The 27118-nt window shown below is 38.1% G+C and overlaps 1 long non-coding RNA gene across 1 annotated transcript; it reads right to left on the reverse strand.

Moving 5' to 3' along the window:
• Nucleotides 1-8522: 8522 nt before the first annotated feature.
• Nucleotides 8523-20767, reverse strand: LOC311430370. Its single transcript, XR_014688743.1, has 3 exons — nt 20594-20767; nt 9932-9975; nt 8523-8787 (listed from the first exon to the last, which is right to left on the reverse strand). It is a non-coding gene; the product is annotated as an uncharacterized lncRNA (long non-coding RNA).
• Nucleotides 20768-27118: the final 6351 nt, after the last annotated feature.

Raw genomic sequence — 27118 nt, forward strand, 5'->3', positions numbered from 1 at the left:
GACTAAGACTTCTCAATATGCTTTGAAACATTTTAGCTACTTACATTTCCCCCCAAGATAAAAGCAGTGTTAAAGATTTTACCATTCTACAGCTCCATTCAATCATGCAGTAGCACTTAAGAGATTGAGGCAAAGTCCCGTGACTTTAAAAATTCAATTCTCTCTTTGTACTGTGGCAGCTGATGTAGGTCAAAAAGACAATTTCATTAAAGCCAAAGTTTGGTCTTCAGTCAATAAGGCCATTGATTTAACGAAGCTTTCTCCAATGCAGCCTTTGACAGTTCTTCAGTTGTCAAACCATGATTTTCAAATTATCTCCTGTAACAACAAAATGGACTTGAAGGAGGGCTAAATCTAAGTTCATTTGATCTTCCCAAAGCTGCAAATATCCTTTCACTTTCTTATATAAGGCATCAGTCTCAGGTGTGATGATCTACTAATAACCCATTAGACAGTGCACTCTCTTTTTCTTTTGCTAGCCCTCCTTTTTCTCTGCTGTTTGTTCCTGTTGGTAAGACAAGAACAAAGAACTGAGCTTTGCACTTGAAATTGAGTGAGGTGTCCTGTGCACCAGGTCTTATTTCCTGCAGACTTTCATCTGTCTTGAGACTGCTTTTACCCACCCCCTCCAGAGTTATGTCTTCTGCATAAAGAAGATCTCACTCTAGACACCTCCAATGTGCCATGAGAATGGAGGCACCAACAGTGCCTGTTTTGGGGCATTCTGTGGTTTGGCCTATCCTGACTGAAGGGAATGAGCTCCTGAAAGGTCAGGATGTGAGACCTTGAATATAGTGGGACAGAAAATAGGTCCAATGGGAATGTGGTAACCCCAACTGCAGGCAAGGAGTGTTTCTGCATTTAGTATAACTCTTGCTATTGACAGCTGAAAGTTTTGTTATCAACCAAAGCATGCTACTATACTCAGACCACAGGTAATACAGCCATGTATAAAAAGCATGTTATCACCACTCACCACTCAGATGAAATGTGGAGCCTGTTATCTGCCTGTTGTTTTTTTTTTCCCTTTTTTTTTTTTTTTTTTTTTTTTTTTGTAGGGGGTGTGGGTTTGAAACAAGATGTAACATTAACTTTTCATTTACAGGTGGATTGCTTGGTCATTTAAGTTGTAATTGTCATACGTACATGAAATAAATTCCACTGTAAAATTCCAGTGTAAGATTCCACCTGCAAGGTGGCATCATTTTGTAGTTCTGTCTTCCAAACTCTCCACCCTTGAAAAATAGGCTTTGGCAATATAACTTCTATTTTTTTTCTTGTAGAAAAAAAAAAAAAAAAAAAAAGCTATTGGAATTGTCTAACCCTGCATCTGTCAGAATCAATAAGACTAGTGATTGACAGAGTTTACTCCATAATTTTGTGTTCAGATTTCAGTTCTTCAGCTCTGAAATTATATTTTAACTCCATGCCAGATCCATCAAGAGACTCTGTAGGTAAACCACAGTACTGCTATATATTACTCTCTGTAACAAAGTGCTCTTCTCTATGAAGTATGAGTCAAGAGCACAGAAGCCTATATAATGTATAAAAGGGAAAATAGTTATGTCTCTCATTGATTTAAAGTATAACACTTTCACCTACATCTGTACTCTAGACAGGAGAAATATGTGGAAAGAAAAAACCTAGTATGATAAATTTCTATGTACTGGAGAGCTAGTGCTCTCCACTTATGTGCTGAATATATGAAATAAAAGCTGTTAAATCTCTGTTGAGGGCTATTTGGCTATTTCTAGTGAACCTCAATAACCCTACCACTTATCCAACAATAATTCTGGAGTCTCATGGAGAAGTCCCTGTTTCTCTGTCCATAGGAGCCAGAGTCAGAAAGTACAAGTCAGAATGTGTTTTGGGCAATCATCTTTAACTACATATTTTAACAGCCTTGTGGATGGCTCTCCAAAAGAGACTGCGATTTCAGCCGTACTCCCTTACATTTTAAAGTGATTGATTTTAAAGATTTCTCTCATGAATTTGTATGGCAACTAAAGAAACTAACATCACACCAAGAAAAAACCTGGTCACAATCATGAAACAGTTTCTTAAATAACCATTTGACCACTCTTTCTTAACTTTCATTTCGTAATCTCCACAGCCATAAGAAAAGATGTTGTAAAATGTAGCTGCATAGCCTTCCCTTCTACATTGACAAAAATGGGGATTCTCAGGCTTCATTTGTCTCCATACTTGATTTTTGCTTCAAATAGCAAATTTATTTCATAATTAGCAGCACTTCAAAAAGCCCTCACCTTTATGATTGCAAACTAGGTGCTACATTCCCCATAGAAGTGGATGTTAATTAGAAGAACTTTTAACCTCCCAATTACACAAAATCAAAGTTTACAGGTTTGCTGGAGGAAACATGCCCACATGAGAAGACACTGATTAACACGAACTCTCTGCCAAGCACTTTTTAATCTTTTATTCATTATTTGCAAGACTCTGGGAAGTCTGACCTTAGAGTTTTTACTTTACTTTCCAGGGGTAAAAGCAGACTTTTTCTCTGTATTTCTGCAGAACTTTAGAATATTACTGATTTTTTTTTTCCCCTCATTTGCGTCATAGCATTCTTTGAGGATGTGAAAAAATGAAGGAAATACTCCTTACTAGTGTTGATACATACCTACAGGTGATCCTCATCACAAGTATTTTTCAAAGATTCAGGGTTAATAATGTGTGGTTTGAATCAATCAATCATGATTTCTTACCCCTTAGACTTGCTCCCTGGGAGAAGAAAGGGACTATACCTTCTTTTGTCCTGCCCATTCTTCATCTTGCCTTCTTTGGTGCTACATACCTTGGCAATTGTTTCTCTTTAGGTCACCCCCTGATTGCTTTCTACTGTTTGCACTTACTTTCCTGTTTCTATCCATTCAGACCTGCTGCTGTAATGCTTCTCAGGCAACACGAAATTGCAAAAATGGATTCATGCTGTTTCCCACCTTTCAACAGTTTTTAGATAACAGAAAATCAAAACAAAAGCTCTTTTTCAAATGATAAGGAGCTGAATAAACTAGTTATATTTCTTCTTGCCCTTTTAATGCTTGTGCAATTTATTTCTCCTCTCTTCAGCTCCCTCTCTTGAATTTCCCCTTTCTATCTGTACTACCTTATATTCAGAATGTAAGTAGACAAATCACTCAAACTGTTGCACTTGCTCATAGGGATAACTTTGCCAAAATAAACTTTTTTTTCAGTCCTTTCAGAGTATAAACGATTCAAGCCATGTTTCGATTGGCCTGGTGAAGAGCCAGCAGGATGTTTATAGGAAAGAAGTCAGCTAGATCCTGCCTTCTAAGTAAACTCCAGCAGAAGAGAAATCTGGAAAAAGGTACCTCCCGCAGCATCTCCATCATCCTGCCTAAAATGATTTCCTTACAGCGTTCCCTCCCCAGAGACCCATGCACAGAAGATCTTCCCTCTTAAAATTCTTGCAAGGGGACATACTGAAAAAAGCAACCATCTCTTGCCCCATGATAAAATTGTGTGAATCATTGTACAGTCATAAATGATCACAGACATAAGCAATTTGTCATAGTCCATTGCTATGTTGCAACATTTTCAGGCTATTTTTAGTCTTCCTTGTGTTACCGAGGCATTTTGTTATAAACAATTTCTTTTTGTAATTTTATCTTTTTTTATAATGTCTGCTGTGCAGTACTGGTCTGTATCATGATCAGGGATACGTGGTGCCAGGCTCTAACCTGAAAGAGTTTATAGTCTGTATTGAATTTACAGTGCAAGATACACATTTCAGTTTTAAATTCTGCCCCAGCGCTGTGAACCACCACACTGATGTACGGCTGTGTTTTCACTAGAGCTGTACTCAAATTTACTCATGATAAAACCCTTTGAACAAAACAGAGATATGTCAAGCCATAACTTCTTATGAACAAATTACTGATCCTGTTGAATGGGATGAAACCTGTACTCTGTGCTCTCATTTCTTTGGGTTTTCTCATGCAAATTTACTGTTATAAATTGCATAGATTTGGCATCGAGAAAGAAATCTTAAAACTTGGCGTCCTTATTGTTTCTTTGAACTGTTGAATGATTAGCTTTTCTCTTCCTGAAGTGGTGAAAATAATGAGTGAAAAACTTGCCAAACTTTCTTAGGGAAATCCCTGAGTGATTGACAGAATTGGAGGGACCCTCAATCAAGAGAGCAAGCCACAAGCTCTCCAAAGTCCCCTGAGGTAAAAGGAAAGCAATGCAGTGCTTTGCAAGAGAGAGAAGTGCTCTGAGGGTGCTTGCAGTAATTTTGGTGAATCTAAATTGCAGTCACTGAATAAATCACATGGAAACCTTCTGTTGTGGCTGACAGCAGCAAAAAGGACTGAGAACTGCGTGTTGAGGATCTCTCCTTAGAGGGCTGTCCTTTTTCTCCGGTGCTGTCCCATCTCTCAGTATCTGACAGAACAAAATGGTTTATCTCTGGGCACCCACAGCAGGTACAGTCCCTCCACTCACAAGCATTTGAAGCTTTCTACAAACCAAGTGAAAGACAGCACATCCAGAAACTAAGGAAAGTGTGGCAGAGCATGCTGTGTAGACAGCAAGTATATCCTGACCATTTGAGAAGGGCAAGCAGAAGTCCATCTTGTGCCTTTCTCTTCTATTCTAAGGGTGTCTCTGAGATAATGTCCCATGAGCTGTTTTGTGTTATCCCTTCACTCGTGACTTCCATCAATAGTAATAGTCACCCATTTCCCTCTGAAGAGCAGAGCTGGGATCTAAGGATCCTCTTCCTTGGTCCATCATGGAAATACCACTGGTAAAACAACACTTCAGTGATTCAAGTTTATGACTCGAGTTCATCTAGCTCCTCTACAGTATGTTGTGTCCTCCTCAACACCTCTAAGAGAACAAGTGAGTTCTGACCTTTAGCTGATCTTTGCCAAACAAACAAACCCTTCTTTCAGTCCTTCTGAGAATCTTCTAGGGCTCTAGAAGCTAGAGGGATTGTGAGCACAGAGCCTAAACTCTGCAGAGCCATTCTCTGCCCTTTTGATCATGTGGGGAAGTACCACAGTGTCTGCAAAGCAAACATTCAATTCGCATTGTCATCCGCATTGCCAGTAATTAACTCACTGGCTAATTTGTTATAAGTTTAGCTGCAAGTAATCGATGTGAGATGAAACTTGTTCTTCTTCAGTGATTAGTTGGTTTTTGATATACTTCTTCCTCACACAGAATTTGAATGATTTTGCACATATATGTATATGGCAAAAATTCTTTAAAGGGCAAAAATGAACCGTTGCAAGCACAGATATTCCCTCATTTCATAAGCTCTGAAGTGCTTTTGCTGCAAGCTGACTTTTCAAGTTATATCTGTTACTGGATGTTATGGGTCCTCTTTCCCCATTCCAGTGGAAAATGCTGAATGGATTTGAAAGCACAGGAAACACAGAAAGGCAAATCAGTCACTGTGAACCACCCAGAATTTGGATCTTGGTATTAAACAGCACAAATGAGGTACCAATATGAATTTTAGAGGTGCAGCTAAGTCAGTAGTATTCAGGGAGAGGAAGGGGGACTTTCTGAACTTACTGGAAGAGCCTCTTGCTCTCAGCTTTCACAGGATGTTATTTCCTGGAGTTTTGACATACTCATTGCATCCCCCCAACAGACAAATTTTAAAATGAGCCAAAAAAAAAAAAAAAAGAGCATTTGCAGCAATCTCCCTCTTGCTTGAGGCCAAAAGGGATCCAAAGAAGGGTTTGAGTGGGTTCTACCAGCGTTATTCCTGACAATTTATGGAGTCACCTGTTACTTTTCAGCTGAGCTCAGGAAACTTACAGAACAATAGCAATAGGGATTTGCATTGCATTCCAACAGCCAGCCATAAGAAGTATTCTCTTTAAATGCCAGTTGCTCACCTTACAAGTTAATTAACAGAGGAGCTTGCTTGCACTTCATTTGTTCACTTCTTTATATAAGTGACCTTCGAGGGTTGCGTAACCCAATACAACACTGTGATTCACTGCAACGCTCAACCATATTTAGTCTTATTAGCAGCTATTTGAGAAACGCTGCTGCTCGCTCTGGAGAGACATCATTTATAGTGCTATATAAAGGTTTCTATATTTTTCCCTCATGAAAAGAATTGCTGCAGCATTCTTATCTGTAATGCAATCCAGAATAGGAAACACTCATTGATTTTTGAGGAGGTGTTCTCAATATGGTGACCTCTTCCACGTTTTCATTTGAAGTGTAATTATAGCACAAAATACTAGGATGGGTGGTGTGTGCTGCAAGGGAGAAATTAAATACATGTTTTTTACCTTGCATTTAATGGGAAAAAAAAACAACCACACAGCAATACCTTTCCCAGTTTTCTAAATGTTAACGAACAGCATACACAAGAAGAACCAGTGCATTTCTTCAGAGTTTAAATACTCTTCACGCTTACACCAATTGCAATGACAGTATTCTGAGAAACAGGGTGAGGGCTGAATTTCCACCCATAACTAGCAGAGAAGAACAGGCAGAAGACAGATCCGCACTACATTAGCATTTTAAAATTAAACTCAAGGAATAGATCCCTTGTCTTCTTGTCCTCCTGCACTATGGTATGACTGTCATTTTCTGGATTTTTGACAGTTACCCCAGTCTTGTCACTGCAATTGGCAGAGGAAAAGCAAGTTTGGTCCTAACGTTAGCCTATTTGTTAGGGGAAAAAAAAAAAAAAAAAAAAGACCACAATTTACAATTCTTTCTGCTTCCCAAAACTTAAGATAATTAAATTTATCAATCCTGATACAATACCAGTTTTAATAGGATTTTTGTTGTTGTAAAAAGTAATCCTTTTACTGCAGTGAATGTTTTTTTTTTTTTTGTTGCTGTTTTTTTTTAATTAATTAATTAATTTATTTCATTCCTACCTTTTTCCTGGCGTTGGGGAATAACAGTTTCCAACCCCCACAAAGCAAACCTCAACCAGCCTCTGCAAACTTCCTTAGAAACAACATCCTTTTCTGTTTGGGAAACATTAGGAAAATCCTGAGAAGAGGAGAGCAAATTTCACGTAAGACAAAAAGCTCCCATGAATACCTACTGCCAGAAGTAATATTTGAGGGCATTGAACACTTCCAAGGAAAAATAGGTGCCTCTGAATATTTGCGCCCATTTTCACTGTAACTTTTTCCTTCTCTTGGAGAAAATGAAAAAATGGTGTGTCTATATTGGGGTAGTATCTATATTGGATTTGAAAATGAATTTTTTTGATTCTGTATGATCAAGTTATATCTTCTATTCTGCTACATATGGTGTGCATAAAACACGAAAGCCATAGGAATTGCTTGGTTGTCTTTATGAAACTTTAAAAATGTAATATTTATATTTTACAATTATTATTCTACCTTTGGAATGCATTATTTCTACCACTTCCACTGTCACAGCTGTTTTCCTCAGCCTTGGGGAAGAAAACCGAAGAAGATAAACGAAAGGAGCTGGGGGCATTTTGCTGATGAAAAGAGACAGGTCAATTGCTAATTGTTTCATCTCGGGATGAACTTGCAATAAAGGATTATAGGAATTTTAGAGTAAAGGCCTTGACAGCACTGTCCATACTGTAAGCATCAATGATACCACAATAAGATATGATAGAGAAATGTCAAATACTGCTCAAGGGCACACATACGAATATAACACAGTTCTTAAAACCCTCTACCTTTAAGGTGGATTTTGCTTCTAGAAATTAGATATGCCCAAATCAGCAGTGCAACAGGGTTATCACTGTCCTGAGCACATTACATCCACACTCACTGTAGCTATCACCTATAAGATGTTGCTGTGTGCTTCCACCCATCAGATAACTACCAAATCTCATCTTCACGGTGTCAGGAGCTTCCTGGAGTCAAAGATGAGTGTGATAGTGGGTATAGATGAGTCAGGCTCAGGGGCTGTAGAGAAGATAGATAGTATGGAACAATTCTCAACCATCACCATTTATCACGGAGTCCTATGAACTAATTTGCCTCTGCTGCTATGCCTGCTGTTACATCTTTGGCCTTATGAGCTGTTATCATCTGTGAATATGCTGTTTCTGTTCAGAGTGACCAAGAGACATCCCCATCTTGGTGTCCTCATGCTGCTTATCTGCAATAGGAGATCAACATCGCAGGATCCAAGCAGATGAGAGGCTTGGACAGGATATTAAGAAATATGCTATTACTAGAAAAGTATCACAGCATTGGAACAGCTTCCTGAAGCAGTTGTGAAATTCCTATCCTTGGAGGTTTCCAAGACTTAGCTGGATCAAGCCAAAACCGCTAATTCTGTGTTTGTATAAACCTATAGGTGGTGTTTTGAATGGAAGCATTGGCTATGTGACATCCAGAGGTCCCTTCCAACATTTCTATAATTCTGTGAAATATACATTTAGCATCACGTAAGTAGACAACACCTTCTCATTCTCATTCCTTTTTTTTTTTTTTTTTATTTTATTTTTTCCCCTTTTTATTTCTTTATTTTTATTTTTTTTTTTAATGGAATAGGGGATACTCAGGTACTCATCACATATTCTCCATCAAGACCTCACAATGCTGGGCTAATGCTTTCAACCAAAGTGATTTCATGAGGCTGTTGCATCCTTTTATATTTCAGTGATGATCTTTGTGCCTAATTCCATGGTGACTTCAGTAAGGATGTACAACTACTTTCACCTTGCTGAAGATCTGCTTGTTTAACAAAAAATGTCTGTTGAATTTCATTGTTTATTCAGTCCCTTCCCACCATCCTTTGGGATTGCACATGAAGCAGAGCAATCTGTGAAAAGAATTAAAAATAAAACAACTGTGAGGGCTGCGAAAAGAAGGTAGCTGTAACAGCAAGCTGGAAGAATACATGCTTCAGCTGTGCTGAAAGAGTAACTATCAGTGTCTTTTTGTCACTCTGACAAGCACAGAGTCCTGCAGAAACCTGCCCTGACCCCACTGATTATATATTTTTAATGGACTGTTAATGAATTGAAAGTGCATATCAATTTGCAGATGAAGTGAAGCAGAAAAGTGTGCAAGCACTGCAGAACAGGTTCAAAATTCAAATTAATCTTGGCAAACTAAAAAAAATAGTCTGAAATTTTCAAGGTAGAATTCAGATAAGAGGAGAGTGAAGTGGTCCGTTAAGGAAGAAATTAAATGAGCTAGGGCAAAATAGGAAATGATGTAACAGTTAGCAGTACTACAGGATGTAATAGATCAGAAAGAAAATAAGAGTCAATTATGATACCCTGCCAGATAAAAAAATCAGACAACTTTAGATCCTTATTAACAGGGGAGTTACACAGTAGACACAGGAAGTAATTAATCTATAGTGAGTCCAGTTGTGATCCTTGTTCACTGAAAAAAATAAAATTATTGGAGCTTACAAGAGAGATAAGCGACATAGAAAACATAATTTAGGAAGAAAGAATTGGGTTTGTTGTAGGAGTCTTCGATTATGCAAAAGATTGCTGTAGGGATGGTGATGATTCACTGTACTGTTTGCTGTGTCTCCACCAAACTGCTACTGGAGAAGATTTAAGAAGATCTCCTCTCCACTGCAGATGGACAGACTGCATGACCTCTTTAGAGGTCCCTCTTCTACCTTGCTAACACATGATGCATCAGATATGACCACAGTATGTTCTAAGTGGTTATCTTACTTATCTCTGAAATCCTCTCATCAGTTTTATGGGTAATTGTGTGAGCACAGTGTGAATGAAGCAATTAAAACCAAGGGCCAGAGGGCAAAGAAATATTGCCAGAAAGCCCCTCTCAGATCAATTCTACTGGCTCTATTTAAACCCTTCTTCATTTGACACCTTGCACCAACATCCTGCATCAGCCCCGGGACACATTATGTATTTCTGAGAACTGCTTAATTCAGGCTGTCCAACTCCCTTCCCCTCACATAAAGAGCGCATACTTACCACTAGCTCTCCAATATCCCTCTTGCTGAATTCTTTTGCAGATCCTAAAGCAGGTTCAGAAAAAGTGCATGTTACTGTCAGAAGTTTTACGCTTTGTTGAATAAACTTAAAAGCCTTGGAAACATGGCTTCCATCAACTCTGAGAGTGTATAGATGCACATTTTATTGTTCTAGTTCATCAGCAATGAGTTATCATTTTTGAAGTAGCACAGAGAGAAGGAAAGTCCTGGAAATAAACCTCTTTACAGTAAAGGTGTAATCTGAATACTTGCGCAGTCTTAATTGTTGTGGTATTGCAGCACCTCAGATTGCTGTCCCTAGTTGCTGTCCCCATGGGTGATAAATATTCCTTCCATTGCATTGTGTAATTCTGACCTCAAGTAAATTTCTTTCTTGACCTACTTTGTAAATTACATGGGACATTCTTAGGGAGTGGTGACAGCTACAACAGATAATGAAACCAAAATTGTTCCTAAGCTTTTTCCTTTAAAAAATAAAAATTATATGACTACACATTTTTAGTACCCAAAGGCAACCATCCAATTCCAGAACCCTTGTGCTAGCTGTTTATTTTCTTATTCCATTTTCTTATTGCAAAGCCAATATTCCTCAACACAAACTGAAGTTTCCCGGTGAAATGCTCTTAGCTGTAAAACGCAAACGCATTTCCTGCTTCTTCAGGTGAGTGTTAGTCATCATAGCTTTAATGATTCCCTGGGAGATTGGCACTTTCATGACTAGAACTAGTTTTAATTTTGATCATTTCTCTTGTGGATTGTCCATTAGACATTGATCTTGTCCAGTGTGTGAAGGGAGATAAAGGTAAACTTTAGGACATCTTTTCTACCTTTTCTTCTTCAGCGTGGGCACCTCAGAAAACTGCTGAGCCCTATTGCCTTTCTAGATCACAGAGTTTGGTTTGCCTCAATGCAGGTCTGCAGCATTTACTACCACTAAAAGCAATCTTATCATTTTCACTTTTATTGGCTTATCTTCTAATGCACAACAGAAAACTACGATTGCCAGCAGTAGAAGGAGAAAAACATGATGAGATCTTAGATTATGGCTTGGCTACTGTACTTCCCAGTGGCTGCTACTCTCCAGATGAGTGTGATCATTTACAATATAATGCTCTGTAGCCACTACAGAAGAACTGGTGGGATTTGAGTGGCAAAAAGTAGAAGAAATGTAGGTTGAGGGAAGGTGGGAATTTGTATGAAAAGGTGAGAGGCTCTGGGAAAAAACAGCCAAATACGGTAGCTTCAAAACGGAGCAGCAGCACAGGAGAGAAAAGTGAGGCATTCATGAGAGGCAAGAGGAGGTCAATATCAAGGAGCAGATGTTTAAAGACACATGATTCGTAAGAACAAGGAGCTTCAGACTGAAGTAGCAGAATGTAGGGTGAGCTGTTGCAGGCTAAAAACAACGGCAGCATCACTGAGGGGTAGTAGAAAAATGTCCTTCAGTCATCTTCTAGTTTCATCCTCACCCTTGAATGGGGACACCGTGGAAAAGCATGAGAAGGTCTGACCCACTGGACTAGTGACTCATTTTGTTGCACATAGCAATGCTGTTTAATTATTGGAAAGACCTGTCCTGGATCACCACATTTAGCTCATGTGGATATTTTTATCAGCAGTGCAGGGCATAATGCTGAAAATTTGTGTATCTCTAGAGCTGATGTCAAATGCGTGACTTCTTTACAGTTAAGTACAAACTGAAACTAGTTGTTCCATCAATAGAGAGTAGCATTTCCTCCTGCCCACCTTGTCTTCTTTCCTTGACTGTAGAGATATATCCAAACACACTGTAGTTCATTAAAATGTGTGAAGTTTTTGATATAGATGGAAAATAGTCTATTAAAATAGTCTATTAAAATTGAGTATCTGTGTCTGCTTGTTTAAAATCAGTCTCACCAATGCTGCAAAGTGAGGGCTAGTAAAAACAGAATAAATTGTCAAAACAGGCTTTGAATCCCCAGTTTTTCGGTCTAGCTGAGAGGAGCCCAGGTACACACAATACTTCATTATGGGCCCAGCATTGTTCATTTATTCATTTGTGCACATCGGTCACAACTGCACTACAGCTCTGTCCATCAGGAGAAATCTTGAGTTTTCCTCTTTCTAAGCATAGTTTGGCTAGTCCTGGTGTGAACTTCCAGCAGAAGTGTCATGATCTCAGCACACAGGAATCCTTTCTTCTTACCATCAGACAGTTAGCAATGCATTTTACAACAGAAAAATTACTTTTCACCTAGTGTTCATCTTACTTCCTACCTTACCTGCTGCTCTCATGCAGAACCGAAGTATCTCCCACAGTCCAGGCTAAACTAGATAGAATGATTTCCCCATGTTTTAAAGGAGTTCACCTGGTATGTGTCATAATAATGAAGAATACACCAACCCTCATTGACTGAGAGCCTTCAGGTGTTCTTTGTTCAAATTACATGAACAAAACATAATAAAAATAAAAATGTTATCTGATTTTCCATAGCTTCAGCTGACTTCAATTCATCCCCAAATAGTGCTAAATCATTGGCAGAAATTGGTTTAAGAATTAATTAAGTACAAGTATCAAAAACTTGTTTGCAGTGCTGTTGTATTTGCAGGGTAAAGAGTGAATGTATATAGCTGACACAAGACAGCAGTCGTGACTCTTCATTGAGGTCTGTAAAGTCCTGTCCCCTCATCCTCTTTCAAGTGACACAGGACTTGGCCACATGACACCACATGCTCTGGCATGTTAATTCAGGGAAAAGCTTCAGACCTCTATTGCTCCAAAATCCAGTCTCCCTATGCAGCCAGTGAGAGATGGTTGTTGGGACACCAAAGCAAGGTACACAAAACAGAGATCTGCAGCATCTATTTCTTGCCACACCTTCAATATCAGAGGCCACAGTTTTGCAGCACTGGGTAAAAATGGCTTAATTGTTATATTACGCTTAGGTTTGGGAGCAGGTAGCTATGCCTGTCATCGTTGCTATAACCACAGTTCTCAATACAGCCATAAAATCATTATTTCTTCAAGGCAAATGCAAATGTTCTTGTGTAAACCATTTAATATGAAATCATGTGATCAAATTTTACTCTGTGCACAAGGGAAGCTGGCTGGGGCAGATAAAAAATAATAATTAAATAAAATAAAACCCATATTGAAATGCTAGAAGCCCGTATATTTGCAAAAGCTCAGGTGCCTGACTTATTTTGTGGACAAATTATGCAACTATCTGAATTCTTGCTCAGACAGAGATTTCAATCATATACGTAAGCCCTGCTTTAAAGTATTTGCATATGTATTTGTATTTAGAGGTAGCCATACCTCCATGATACGGAATATAAATGATGTTTTCAATTCTTACAGCTTCCAATTTCACTCAAATTGGACTTAGCTGCCTGTTCACATCTCAACAGATATAAATTTTGCTGGCAGGAATACAGGCAGCTTTAAATTGTGTGATATGAATTTTGTTTCTGGCTCTTTTTACTCCTTGATTTTTTTAAAAATAAAACAACAACCCACAGAGTGATCATTAAAGATATAACTACACTGATTATTAGAGTCAGCTTTGAAGTTATCTGCAAGGACTCTCAGGTATATATCAAACCCTCTACTCAGAGTACAGCTATCTACACAATACTCCTTATCAAAGTAGAGCTTTAATGGGGCTTTATCTGCAGATGTGTTTTCTCTCCTTATGGACAGGAGAGGAACCAAAAGGGGGTTGGGAAGGTGAAGCTGGCAGTCTGCCTGTACTGAATCCTACCACAGGCAGACAAGTCCAACACACCTGCCAGAGGATTGAACTCAAGGATGATTACTAAGCACATCTACAGGTCTCTGAGATAAAATTATTCTAACCCCAGGAAGGAAGAGGGTCTCTCCTTCTCTGGTCAGAATGGCATTGTTGGTCAGATGAAGATGTGTAGGTCCATTTTGTGGGCACAAAAGATACATGAGCTTTTGTCCAGGCAAAAAGTTTTCCTTCCAGTTCTTGTGGAGGCTGAATGCCCACTAACAGGGGAAAACAAATGATGGGAGGAGAGTAGAGGGAGATCCAACCCTTGAAGTCACTCTTGTTTTTCCTTCCCTGGATGGATCAGGCAGCTCCTATGACTGGGACATTCAGTATATACTGCACACTGCAGTGGCTCTTTGGAGGAGGATTTGCATCATTACTGTTCAGCAATGGAGCCTTAGACTCTATGTTAAACCCAAGCCCATGGATTTCTGCTCTATAAGTAAGATTTCTACAAGCTGAAGAACTGGCATTCATTAAGGTGGCTAGTCCTTAAAATTGGTTTGTGAAAATAGGCTTACCCCTCAGCTCTGGCTGTAATAACTCAAGGAACTCTTAAGCTCTATTTACTACTTCTGAATCTTTCTGAGAAAATTACCACTTCACACAGATTAATCGATTATTTTGCTTCAACCTACACTTGCCAGATTATATTACATTCTCATATATTTCCCATCAGTGAATATTTGAAGGAGGAAAGTACCAAAGCTAACACAGAAACAAGTATATGTCCAACCCAGTGTACCTCAGTAGTGTTGTGCTCCATAAATGGGATGTGATTAAAACGGAGCACTCAGCCAAATTGACTGGGACTTGGGCTGCAGTCTAGTGAACAAATACAAAAACAAATAGGAAACTTATTCATTGCCACTGTGATTGTTACTCACCTTAATATTAGATCCAAATTCCTTATACTTGTCTGGTTAGGTAAAATAAATTTGAAACCATTTGTAACATGACAGCAAGATTAATGAATTAAATGTTTTTGTTTTGTTTTGTTTTGATTTGATTTAATTCAACTAATTGTTTTTGCATTTTGAAAAGAAAAAAAAAAAAGAAAAGAAAAAGCAAGTAAGGATTTAAATAAAGTACTGTAATGCTGAATCAGACCAGCTTTGGACACAATCATAGAAAGTAAACTACAGTTTGGTAAAATATCTTTCTAGAATTGTCTTTTTAACTGTTTAATTCCAAACAAGTGTTGGAATTAACCAATAGTGTTGCTCTTGAGGTGGAGAAGCCAAGGGACAGACAAGTGGGATTTGGTCTTTCAAAGGGGAATTACTGAGGATGCCAATGGAACAAGGACCTAACTTTCTAAAGGTGCAGCCTGTGGAGCCAGCACAGACACAGGGCTGGACCAGTGGTACAGTTTGGAGCCTTGATCCACTTACTGCCTTTGGGACAGCTAGTGAATGTATCTGGCCCTTGAATAGGATTTACAGGTGTGTGTATGGGAAATCCTCCCAGATCCCCTGGATACTCCTAGAAATTTTGCACAGACATCAGATATGACTGGCTGCAAGCCCTGCGTTACCAGGTTCTGTGCACCTTTTTGGTACCTCTTCAAATTGCAGATACACATCAACATATGGAGGGGAAACCACCAACTGAGCATGGCTGAGTTTACTGAAGACTATCATAGCGCCAAGCTGGAAGTCGCATGGCAAATGCTCTCCTAGATTCTCTCCAAATAACTAGCCAAAAAATACTTCAAATATTTACACAAATGAATGGACACTTTTCAAAACCCTTTGTTCAGTTCATTTCTTGATAAGCATGATAAACACGATTAGAGATCTTGGATCAAACCTAAGAAGAAGATAAGTTTAAACATTACAGAATCACAAAGCATCTGAGCTCGGCAAACACCTCTAGAGATTGCTGGCTGCATCTCTCTGCTCAGAGCAGGGCAACCTAGAGGAGGTTGCTCAGGATAGTATCCATCCATGTTTTGAATACCTCCAGGGACGGAGAATTTACAGCCTCTCTGGACAACCTGTTCCTGTGTTAACTGCCCTCCCAGTCAAAAATAAAATAAAAAAATAAAATAAAATAAAATAAAATAAAATAAAATAAAATAAAATAAAATAAAATAAAATAAAATAAAATCTGTCTTTCAGTTCATGACCATTGCCTGTTTTCCATTCACTGGGTACCACTGAGAAGAGTCTGACTCTTTCTTCTTCATTCCTTCCCATCAGGTGTTTATCCACATGGATAAGATCCTAAGATCCCTCTAAGCCTCCTTTTCTCCAGACTTAACAGTCCCAGCTCTTTGAGCCTCTCCTCATATGTCAGATGCTCCAGTGAGTCTGTCACTGTGCTCTCTCCAACATGTCCCTGTCCCTCTTGCATGGAGGAGCCCATGACTGGACCCAGCACTCCAGGTGTGTCTCACCAGCACTGAGTACATGGGAACTAGTCTAGAATCACAAACTTGGTCTTAAAAATCAGGTTCATCAAAACATCTCTGCAGTTCACAAAAACAGGAGACCTTTTAATAAACATCTAAAAACTTACATATATATATATATATATATATATGTATAATTCCATATGATTAAACTTATTTTTGCAATGCTATGTCTGGAACAGACATATTTTGAGCTTACTTATGCCTCATACTGAAAAAAATAATATTAGTATCATTAAACTAAAGGGTCAGTATTACATTGCCTTCCTTTTTGTATAAACAGGAGTTCAAATAAAAGTTCACTCAAAATTTAGTAAAAAAGGTGACCACTGAGGAAGCAAAGAAAAAAGAAACTAAGCTTCTACACAATTTCCTAAATGTTGCTAGGAAATCTCTAAATGATATTTATCTGAATCATGGTCAATCGATTTCACAGCAGATGGTCCCTGACAATTTACATCCTGTTACCAACAGCATCTCCAGAAGCATTTCATCTTCCTTATTCTGAAAAATCTAACACACAAAGATAGTTGCTCCCAAATCCTTAGGTATCTTCTCTGCTACCACAGTGCAAAAATTTATTACAGAAGTTCATGAACCTTCTGTACTATGGAACAAACTAATTCCAGGAAGTGTTTGTCTATAGTAAAGGACCATGATGTAGTGAAAGAAATACCACAAATTACAGAAAGATGTGAGGGGAGCTAATGTCAGTAGGGTTTCTTTTTAATCAGGAGTAGATCAATGTCATACTTAGTATTTGATTTTGATCAAAGGACAAGAAGATACATCAGATTTCACCAATTTTCACCAGGTCAGAAGAGAAGAGAGTTCAGATTACTAACCAGATAAAGGAGGTACACTTTGTAGTATTGTAAACCACAGTACCCACATTAGCAATGAACACTGTTTATCTGAGAAACTGCATAGTAGCAGGCAGTTTACATCTTCAAACAATGAAGTCTACTGACAGAGCTGAGGAAGGTTCAGACATATTCCTAGTTAGCTTCCTGCTATGGAGAGGTTAAGTGATCCCTCCAAAATTATATGTCATGGTGGAGCTTACAAGAGAAGGCAGATGGGTAGGGACTGAGCACTGAAATGAGAGATACCTGAGCAAAGCCTAGAATTTCTCTAGGCAGGGGCTTTGGCTTGTAAGTATAAAGTCTGGTCATTCATTTTAATCCTAAGATAAAAGAGCAACCAGATAAAATGACCAGAACAGGCATAATGGTGTTGATTTACATTATTATGATGTCCCATAAAGAAGCTACTAACCATATCTTTGAAATATAGTAGCATGTTGTAGCACACTATTAATTCTGAAAATGCTTTCATATATAATTGTTCAGAAAAGGACATTCAAAGGTAAATGAAGGCTATCATAGAGAAGGCTACTCATTGTTGGAGATCTAGTGTCATTAATATCTTCTAAGTAAACAAAATGAGAAGTTATTAAGCCTTCAATTTAGTCCTGTCAGATATATTACAATTATGTGGGAGAAATACCATGCAAGATGAATTGTTGAACTGTTAATAGAAACAGTGGATAAAGAAAAATGATTTAATGGGAAGCATTATGAAATTACAGATGGTTCAGTAAATAGTAATATGTAATATATGAGAAAGAAGAGATAGTCAGATGTTTCATAAAAGGACAGACTACTACTGTAATTCCCAACAAAGGAAAGAAAAAAAGGCATAGGGCACAAATGTCTACATGCATTTTGAGTTATTTTTTAGTGGTGTCTGTTTATGTGTGGAATATTTAATTCACGGTATAAGAATTTTAAAAGTTCTGTACAAATAAGATGAGCTGAAAGAAAATCTTTTTTCAAAGTAAGTACAGATTAGATATTTAATTGCTTTCTGATTCTTTTTCAGCTACCATGACTGGAATACTATTAGCTGTTTATAATAGTAAATGCAGTCTTATGACCAAAATATGACCTACAGGTATCCAGAAAGAGGCATTACAAAAAGCTAAAAGTCATGTATCCTCAAATACTAGAAGTTAGTGATGTTCTAAAAGGAAAAGCCAAACAGTGTGGAAAAAAGAAACTCTGCTGGAGATGGACTGGGACTTACGACACCTTTCTTTTTTTTTTTTTTTTTAGATATTCTTGTGTAAACAACTGATTTAAATACATCTCTGTATGTTGTCACAGTCAGTCACAACAATCACAGCTGAGCCAACACACTAAATAATATATGTAGCTCTTCCAGAGCTCTGAAACCGGTATTACTCTGATATCATTTATGAATGCATTTCCAGTTTATCTGGCTGTGGAACCAGCTAGAGATACTTTCCTCTGCTAGCACATCACACAGTGTCAAAGGTGCACTTTCCAGCAGCACCTGCATCCCTGAGGAACAGAAAATTCAGCAACTTTCTCTAATAGTAACTATTCTAAGAAAAACAATTGAATATGAGTAAAGTCAGAGAAAACAGTTCATCCAATTGACCTGCCAGATCCAGATAAAATATTAAGTTATTCATTAGCCAGGCATGAAAAGAAAAGGAGATTTGTCCATATTACTCTTAGACTAAAGTATATCCCAATGCGTATACTTTGAAATCCAAATGACCTGACTTGGAGCAATAGTGGTATGATTTTACCAGTATTTCTTTGTCAAATGTGCATTCAGCAAATAGCTGTGCCTGTGGCATGTAAGACTGCTTAGGATCTTTCCTCCAGCTATTCATAACCCTCCCTCTGCTGTTTCACATCTGCCAGCAAAGATACTCCCTAGCTCACGTCACCAGATTTAACAAAGGACAGCAATTTTATTCTTTGCCCATCAGACTCTTTCAGCATACCCATGACAACCATTCTGCTGCTGCGTATAAGGTAGTGATGAAAAGATGTAAGAAGTTGATGGGGAAGGTACAAACTTTGGTAGACACAACCAGAAAGAGATACTTGTCCACCATGTCTTGTGGCCTTTTGTTGACAAACCCTGTGCTTCATCCCTTTAAAAGTGTAAGAGCCCTTTGCCAGAGAGCAAGGAAAGACAAAGAAATGGGTCACTTTATTGAGGACCAAGCCTAACAGTCAGGATAGCCATCAAGCCTTCTCTTCTCCATGAAAATGACACACTTAACAGAAGGGGCCAACAGCTAGGATCTTGACCTGCAGATTCCCCTGGGACTTTAAAGAAACACAGAAACAGACACCCTGAAATATTTCAGTTTTGCCATGTTTTCTCTCTTGTCAAAACATATCCTAGGCCCCCAATTAATGTTCCAGGTAGCAGCTCGAACAGCCCAAGACTAAAGCAGTTTCAGCAGGGTCCCAGTTTTTCATGCTGTTGATGACCTGGGGCAAGTGGAAGCCTTTAGGTTTCCTGTCTCTATGGGGTCTGACAGACTTACTGCCCAAGGCCCCTGGCATTATGGACCATCTTGACTGAAGTGGAAGGACATACCCTTACACTTCATCTTAATTTATGCTGATTTACACCCTAGAGGAATTCCTCTGGCCTAGTGTTGATGTTTGTTTTGTAGATGACCACCTCAGAGCAACTTCCCCTTCACAATTAACAGAGAGGAATAGCATTGCCATGGTCTAATTCATCTCATCTTACTGTGCATGGACATATTGCAAGATGTACTGTCCCCTAAAAGTGCCTATTTCTGTAGACTGGAAAGAGAACCTAGAGTAATTAGGCATACTAAACATGTGAAATGAATCATCCTACACAACTAGACTGGACAAATCTACTAAAAAACACTTAATGAGGATGATTTTTTGTATTTTTTTTTTTCCAAAATGAGGCAAAAAGCCCACCCCACCTCCCTTCCCAACCCCAGCTAGGCTACAGAACAACATTTCCTTGTTTCCTTTGTGGCCTGTACAGTTTCTAGCATGGGACACAGCTTCTGGGAGGTGAATACAGAGGCCAGGAAACCACGTTTTCCTTCTGCTGGGAAGTGCTCTTTTTACTTTGGTATTCCATATATAGGGATATATCACAATACCCACAGATCGAAAGAGGACCTTACAAAAATTGACCACCAGTCTCTTTGCAAGTGAAGTGGTAGCAACCCCCATAAGAGAAGCTAACACATCCCATTCTAGCAAGACTCTTGTTGCTTTTTAAAGCTGATCTAATTCATTCCTGCACTTCGCAGAATAACTCTCGAAATTCGACAGGGAGAAAGCCCTCAGGCTAAAGAAATACTTTGTCGTATCAAATTCCATTTAACTTTGGCTGAATTATAAACTGTTGAAAATCACAAACTCCCCACTAAAGCTTGAAATCCTTAGGAAAAAAAATGCTATTGGTAAAGTGCCAAAACAAGTTAAAAATAGGAAAAAAACATCGGAGTATTGCTTTATTTCACTGCCAAGCAACTCTCGTGATCTCTAGAAGACTCAAAGAAATGGGACAATGAACCTGGTCTTGGTGATCTGGCCATACTATACATATTTCTACTGGGTCTTACCTGTGGAATATGTAGTATGGAATATGTACAGTCTTCTCTGACCAGCTGCTGATACATCACCAGAAGTGCTAGATCGCTGGGCTGACTGGACCGCTGCAAGCTCCTCATGCTAACCTGCTCCTGAAGAGGAGATTATTTAAATCCATGAAGACAGATTACTTTCAAGCTATTTCTTCTTCTTCTTCTTCTTAAAAAAAAAAAAAAAAAAAAAAAAAAAAAAAAAAGTTAAATTTATAACCACCTGAACTATCTTGGTTTTCTGATTAATTCTCTGTATCCATCATGATACTGTCTACTTCTAACCCTATGTGCTATTTTTTCTCCTGTTGTGATCTGATTCATCCCACATAGTGTAATGATATTCCTTGCAGAGAGGAGAGAATAGTGATTACATATCAACCACAATATGACTTTTTCTTTCTTTTTGTGGCCTTGTAATGATGATCATTTTTTCCCCACATACAACATAGATGAAATTACGGTAAATGGATGTGGATCTGATAGCCAATTCTTTACTTTCTGAACTTTTTGTAACTTTCTGTTTTGATAGTGCCACAGAGTTATTTTGTTTAATTTAATTTTGTTTACAAACAAACTTCATTACATCTAGAAAATGCATCACCATTTAATCAGTGCTGCTATTATTACTGCATTTTTCTCTCCACTAACAACTGTAAAATTGTTGCAGTTTTCTTAAGTGACGAGTTAACAGAATGTGTATTGTGAGATAACTCTCCTCCCTCAGATTCTACTGCTGCAAATTTTTGCTTGACACAAATAGTTTCTTTGGCTTTGTGTTATTAATATTCACCTATCCCAGTTTTGGCTCTAAATTCCTTGCCTTTGTTACTAGGTATGTCTTCCAAAAACCTTCGTGAGTGTCACTGCTTAAAATACTTTTAAAGTATTTGCAGGTAGTGAAGTTTTCAGCTAGACAATAAATATGCAAGTTAAAAACATTAAGGTCCCCTATGACTGTCTCCCTTGTATCAGACATTCTGGCAGTGATCTTGCAGGGTCTCTCATACTGTTGAATGCTAATGAACAAGTAATCTGAGCTGCAGAGTTTTGCTTCAGAGCATACAAAAACCTCAATTCTCTTACAGCCGAGTACCACTGCAAGCTGCTACAGCTGTTAAAAATGTAAAGACAGATAAAAGATTGTTATAGGCAATAATGAGATGGCTAGTGAGCCCTTATTTCAGGAGATGCTTTCCTTTCTTGTATGAGTGAAAAGTAGATTGAACCAATCATCAAATCTAGCGAGACTGACAGAGTCGTGTAGCTACTGATTAAATGTTGTTTTCATCGTAGAATTCAGGCTCAAAAAAAATCTAGCTTTCTAATGAAAAATAACCTGAGAGACTCCAAAATAAAAATCTTTGTTGCTCTACTCCTGCTCTGAAATTCACTCTTGAAACTAAAAAAATGTATAGACGAGAATTAATTTTGTGAACTTCTACATGTTGTATGGCATTAATGTATATAACTGCCCTTCACTTACAACTTGGGTAGGTTGTGAACAAGCGAGAAACTTCTAGAACAGTGAAGGAATGCTTATATAAAGAAGAACACTTGTCCTACATAGGTACTAGCAAATTTTATTGCAAAGATTTCATACAGAGTGTATGCAAGGTAGGGCTTTGAATCCTGGATTAAGCCTTCTTACTTAAATAGAAGCCAGAATTCCTTGGCAGGTGTCTTACCAGAAATCTCTGGATATTTTCATCCACCTTCTTCAGTTTATGAGAAGAGAAAGACTCCAGCTCCTGAACCTGGTGATAGGAAGAGAATTAAATATGTTCCTTTCACATTCAACCTAAAGGAAGGAGTTTACAGAAAGAATGGGATAGAAGATGCTATGAAGAAGAAAAAAGTTGGAAAGTGCCTGAGAATCTTTCTGGCAAAGCAAGAAAGCCATCAAAAAGTTGGGAAGAGCTGAGGGAAGTATTGTACCATATGGACTTTGTACAACTGCAATGGAACTGTGTTTTCCTGAAAACAGCTCTCATTCCCCAATCCACTCTGGTGTCTTAGGGAAGGGCCTGTGGACAGGATCTCAGGCATCTGTTTACATCTACAGAGCACATTTTAAAACAAAGGATGTAGAACTTCCTTTTAACTTGTTTACAGAAATTATTCCACCTGCCATGGCAATGAAAAAGAGAGTAACTGCAGCTGGGGTTATACTGCACACAGAATATTTTCATATCTGAAGAGGATTTTATCCAAAAATGTTTACCAAGAGCAGAGCTAACTACTGGTTGTATCACAAAAAATGTCTATTATCCCAACATTTTTTGGCTTCAGGCTACAGTGACTGATTACATCCAAGCAGGAATTGGAGCATTAGTGGTCTAGAAGTAGTTGATCACAATAAGCCTTTATGTGGCTGATGATGTAGTAGAGATTATGATAATAGTATTTTATCAACAAATCAAGACACAGTCCTAAAAATGAAACAGAACTGAGTATTCCTGGAGTGAGTACAGAAATGACTTTTCATGGTTCATCAGAGAAAGCAATAGTTCTCATAAGACTTACTGTACTTCACAGACACATTTTCTCAATAGCTTGTAAACATGTAAATGATCATAATAATTCAATCATGAGAGAAAGAAAACCTCTGAAATATTTCTTCCTCAGAAAAGAAAATGGCCTCTGCAGCACCCTACCACATATTATACATTTTTTTTTTTTTATGCAGATCACTCTACTTTGACAGCAAAATGAATAGTGTTATTCCAAGATTTATAATAGTTAAAATATTTTATCTTCCCTAGACAATAGCTTCAGGCATCATTCACAAAATATTAACTTACCTTTCAATTGGGGAAGACTTTAAAGCCAGTGTAGAAAATTGCACACTTTTCTGTGGCCACTGATGAATCAAACCATGAAGATATAAGAATGCTTTTGATAAAGTGTTTGTTACTGCATGGTTGAAAGGGGAATAATCCATTATTTTCAAGACACCACTAAATCTGTAAGTAATGCTTACAGATGCAAAACCTGTACTGCAGTCAAGTAGCTGGAATTTGACAATGCATCATTTGTGACAACAGAGCACTGTAATGCTAATGTTGACTTTAGGATACACCATTCTGACCACAGACAGATGAAAAAGGAGAATGAATAGCTGCTCCTTGGTCATTGCCCTTGTCAATACAATACAGCAAAGGATTCGAAAGATAAATCAACAGATAATCTTGAGGGCTGTATAGCTACAATTTTGATAATTTTCTCTATCTTCCAGGTCTCAAAACTACTGAAAGTTTTACACTCTGTCAGTCTGAAGCAGGGAAATTCTGTCGGCTGGCCTACTCCACAGCTTTTTTATATCTTGCAACTGAAAGAAAATGGTTTTCTGTTACGAGAAGTTCCTACAGGTTGTTTGAGAATTCCCTGTTGAAACTGCAAAGCAGAAAAAAGTGGAAGGGGATTTTATACAGGGACATATATTAAGTTACATTCAATGAGCTTATGTTTGAATTGAGGAAACAAAAATACCTTAAATTGATATATTCCTCTTTTTTGGGAGGGAAAGAAAAAGAGATGCATTGATGTATTTAGGAACTCGTAAGCATTACTGAAAGGTTGAAACTTGAAAAAATGCTAGATGATAAATATATATAGATGTATAAAAATGTTACATAGTGAGCAATTCTATGAGCTATTTATACATATTTCAGGAATCTTGTATTAGAAAATAGGTAGTATTCTACCTTCTAATCTTGCTTATTTTATTTTCTTAAACCATATGGCTGAAGAACTACATTATTTAAAATCATATTACATCCAGTTTAACTCACATGCAACCCTGGTATTTTCTTTATGTAAAAACACTGGACAGATTGCAGAATCCTGCTTAATATTAATAATCTCTGGCAGAGCTTCAAATTAAAGTTAATTTCCATTGTTTGTATGAAGAACTTAATGAACTAATTTCAGAAAACAAAAAATATTGAAATATGGAACCTATTAATGGGTATAATTTAAGTAATAAATTGAAGTTTTTAATAGTTTATTTGGATATTTAAAAATTTTTGAAATATACACTAGAGTGAAAAATACAGACTACATGCCGGAAGATAATGGCATTTCCACAAAGTTTCCCTCAAATAATAAACTGCCTTTGCTTTTCATGCCATTTCTCCTTATTCCCCTCAAAGATGGTAGCTAGCATATTCTGGTACCCTTTATAATTGTTACTGAAAGGACAAAGAGTGGAACATCTCAGCCACTGCCTCCATGAGAATGAGCTATCAGTGTGAATGTCCAAGTGTACCTCTTTCTAGATGACCATGTTTTTATTATCATGATCATCTTTAGATGAATTAGGATTAAACAGGTGAATCAAGGGTCAAAGATAGAAAAACAGCAAAAACAATGATTAGCAGAGCTGGATACCAATGTAGATGCAAGTCTGCTAGGTGTGCATCATGATGTGGTGTCAGTATAATCCCAAAGATGTTCTGGATGTAGATATGAAAATATTTATTCTAAAGTTTCCGAGGCACTAAGAAAATGAAGAGTGCATGAAAATATTTCATGGACAGAAAGAACTGACTGAGAGCTGCTATTCTTGACACCAGCACCTCAATTTAATTGCCACAATGCAAATGTTTATTGTCACTTAAAATACTCCTGCACATCCAAGGCACCCACATAGGACTGGCAGGCATGACACCAGATCTGCAGCTGGAGATAAACCAAAATATCCTAGGGCATCCTTCTGTGCAAGAGCTACTTCTTCAATCACTGGTCACTATAGTCAGTAGAGTCCTCAGGGTGATTCAGCTGACCAAATTTAGGTGTCTGTATCAGGGAGAGATGAGTAGCTTTCCAGCACATATTCACTAGCAGGATTCTACACAAAGGTACTCAGGACAGGAATCTTGTTAGGCACCTACATATAGGTGCCTATATTTTCAAGTTGCATGCTGCTCCATGAGGTCCATCCAAGCTTATCATTGCTACCACAGATGCTGTCATATCTGCTGTACTCTGACTTACCCTGTTCTTGAGAAACCACAAACCTCACACCTCCTGGCCACCTGCTGCTCGCTCATGACCACAAGCCACTTAAGCTGTCAGACTTCCTTTCCTAATTTTGAGGGGTTTGTTTCAGTGAGCTAGTTTTTCTTTGGTTCTTTAGACACCTATTTTGTAAAGCTGTCTGTCCTACTCTGATTTTCGTGATTACTATCAGTAACTTTTTCACTTAACTGCCAGTTTCTCAATTACAAATATTGTCAGTAAACTTAGAAATTTTTATAGAAGAACTTAATTATTTATTTGTTTCTGTAGCGTATCTTCATTAGCTTTTCATTTCATATGGGGAAAAGAGGAACTTTTATGTTGACAAATTTTCGTACAAGGTACTGACAGTTAATGGAACGTGAAATGTGCAGGCATAAAAGCAAGCTAATGTTAATTGAAAATGGCTCCTAAATGTGTGCCTATTTTGTTAGCACACGGCTAGGAAAAATGTGCATATATTTGAACTAGCTGTGCACAAAATCACCTTTTTCTGTGCAACAATCTTTTAATCACTGTTTACAGCAACTGAGCTTTACGTTTGCTAGTAACACTATCACGTTATTACTGTAGACAGTGTACTGGCCATGCAGCTGCAGCAAGGAGAGAAGAAAACAGCAACTTTTGTTATAGGAAATGAGATAAGAACAACAAATAAGATCATTTTCTCCATCTCCAACTTCTCTCCCTTACTTTCACACACATTACCACACTCTTCACATACACGCATAAAGATATGTGTATGTACATGTATTTCTCAGAAATCAAAATAGGTAAAAGTAAAGATCTGACCTTGGACTTCAAATTTTATTTCCTCTGGAGGTATTAGCAGGCTCCTTCCATCTGACAGCCATACTCCACCAGCAATGGCTTGGGACAGATTGGTGCCATGTGTCAGGCCCAGGGAGCGCACACAAAGCTTTTCTGCCCACCCTGTTGTAAGTGACACAGGATTCTAGCAAAAGTGACAAGAAATTAGAGTAGCACCCTATAAGAGAGGCTTAACTTGGTGATGGAGAGCTCAGGTACCTGAACTGACAGTAACAACAGTCCAATAACCCGGGCTTACCCTGGTACCCAGAGAGGCAGTCATCAGGGCTGGGACCTTACTTCAAGTTAGGGTTCTGTTTAACACGCTTTCTTATGGAGCTGTGGTTTGGAAATGCAATACCTCCCAAGCCTTGGGATGTATGATGTTGTTTTGTGTGTACACTTATGGAGACTCATTTGAACAGAAAGAGATGTTTACTTGAAAAGGTTCTAGTTAGCTGTATCCCTATACTTGCCTCATGGAAATGAGGCCTAGGAAATGAGGCCTCATGATTAGGAAATGCTGCCCAGCTGAAGAGCAATAAAGAGGAAAGATGAAGAAGGATGGCAAATAGTCAAGAGAGCAATGGTATAGGTCAACAGCCCTTGGGTTGTGCAAACCACCTTGTTGTTATCCACCAAAAACAGATATATAACTATACTTAAAATGACCTT

This window comes from Aythya ferina (assembly GCF_964211825.1).
Source record: "Aythya ferina genome assembly, chromosome: 1".
Lineage (NCBI taxonomy): Eukaryota > Metazoa > Chordata > Aves > Anseriformes > Anatidae > Aythya > Aythya ferina.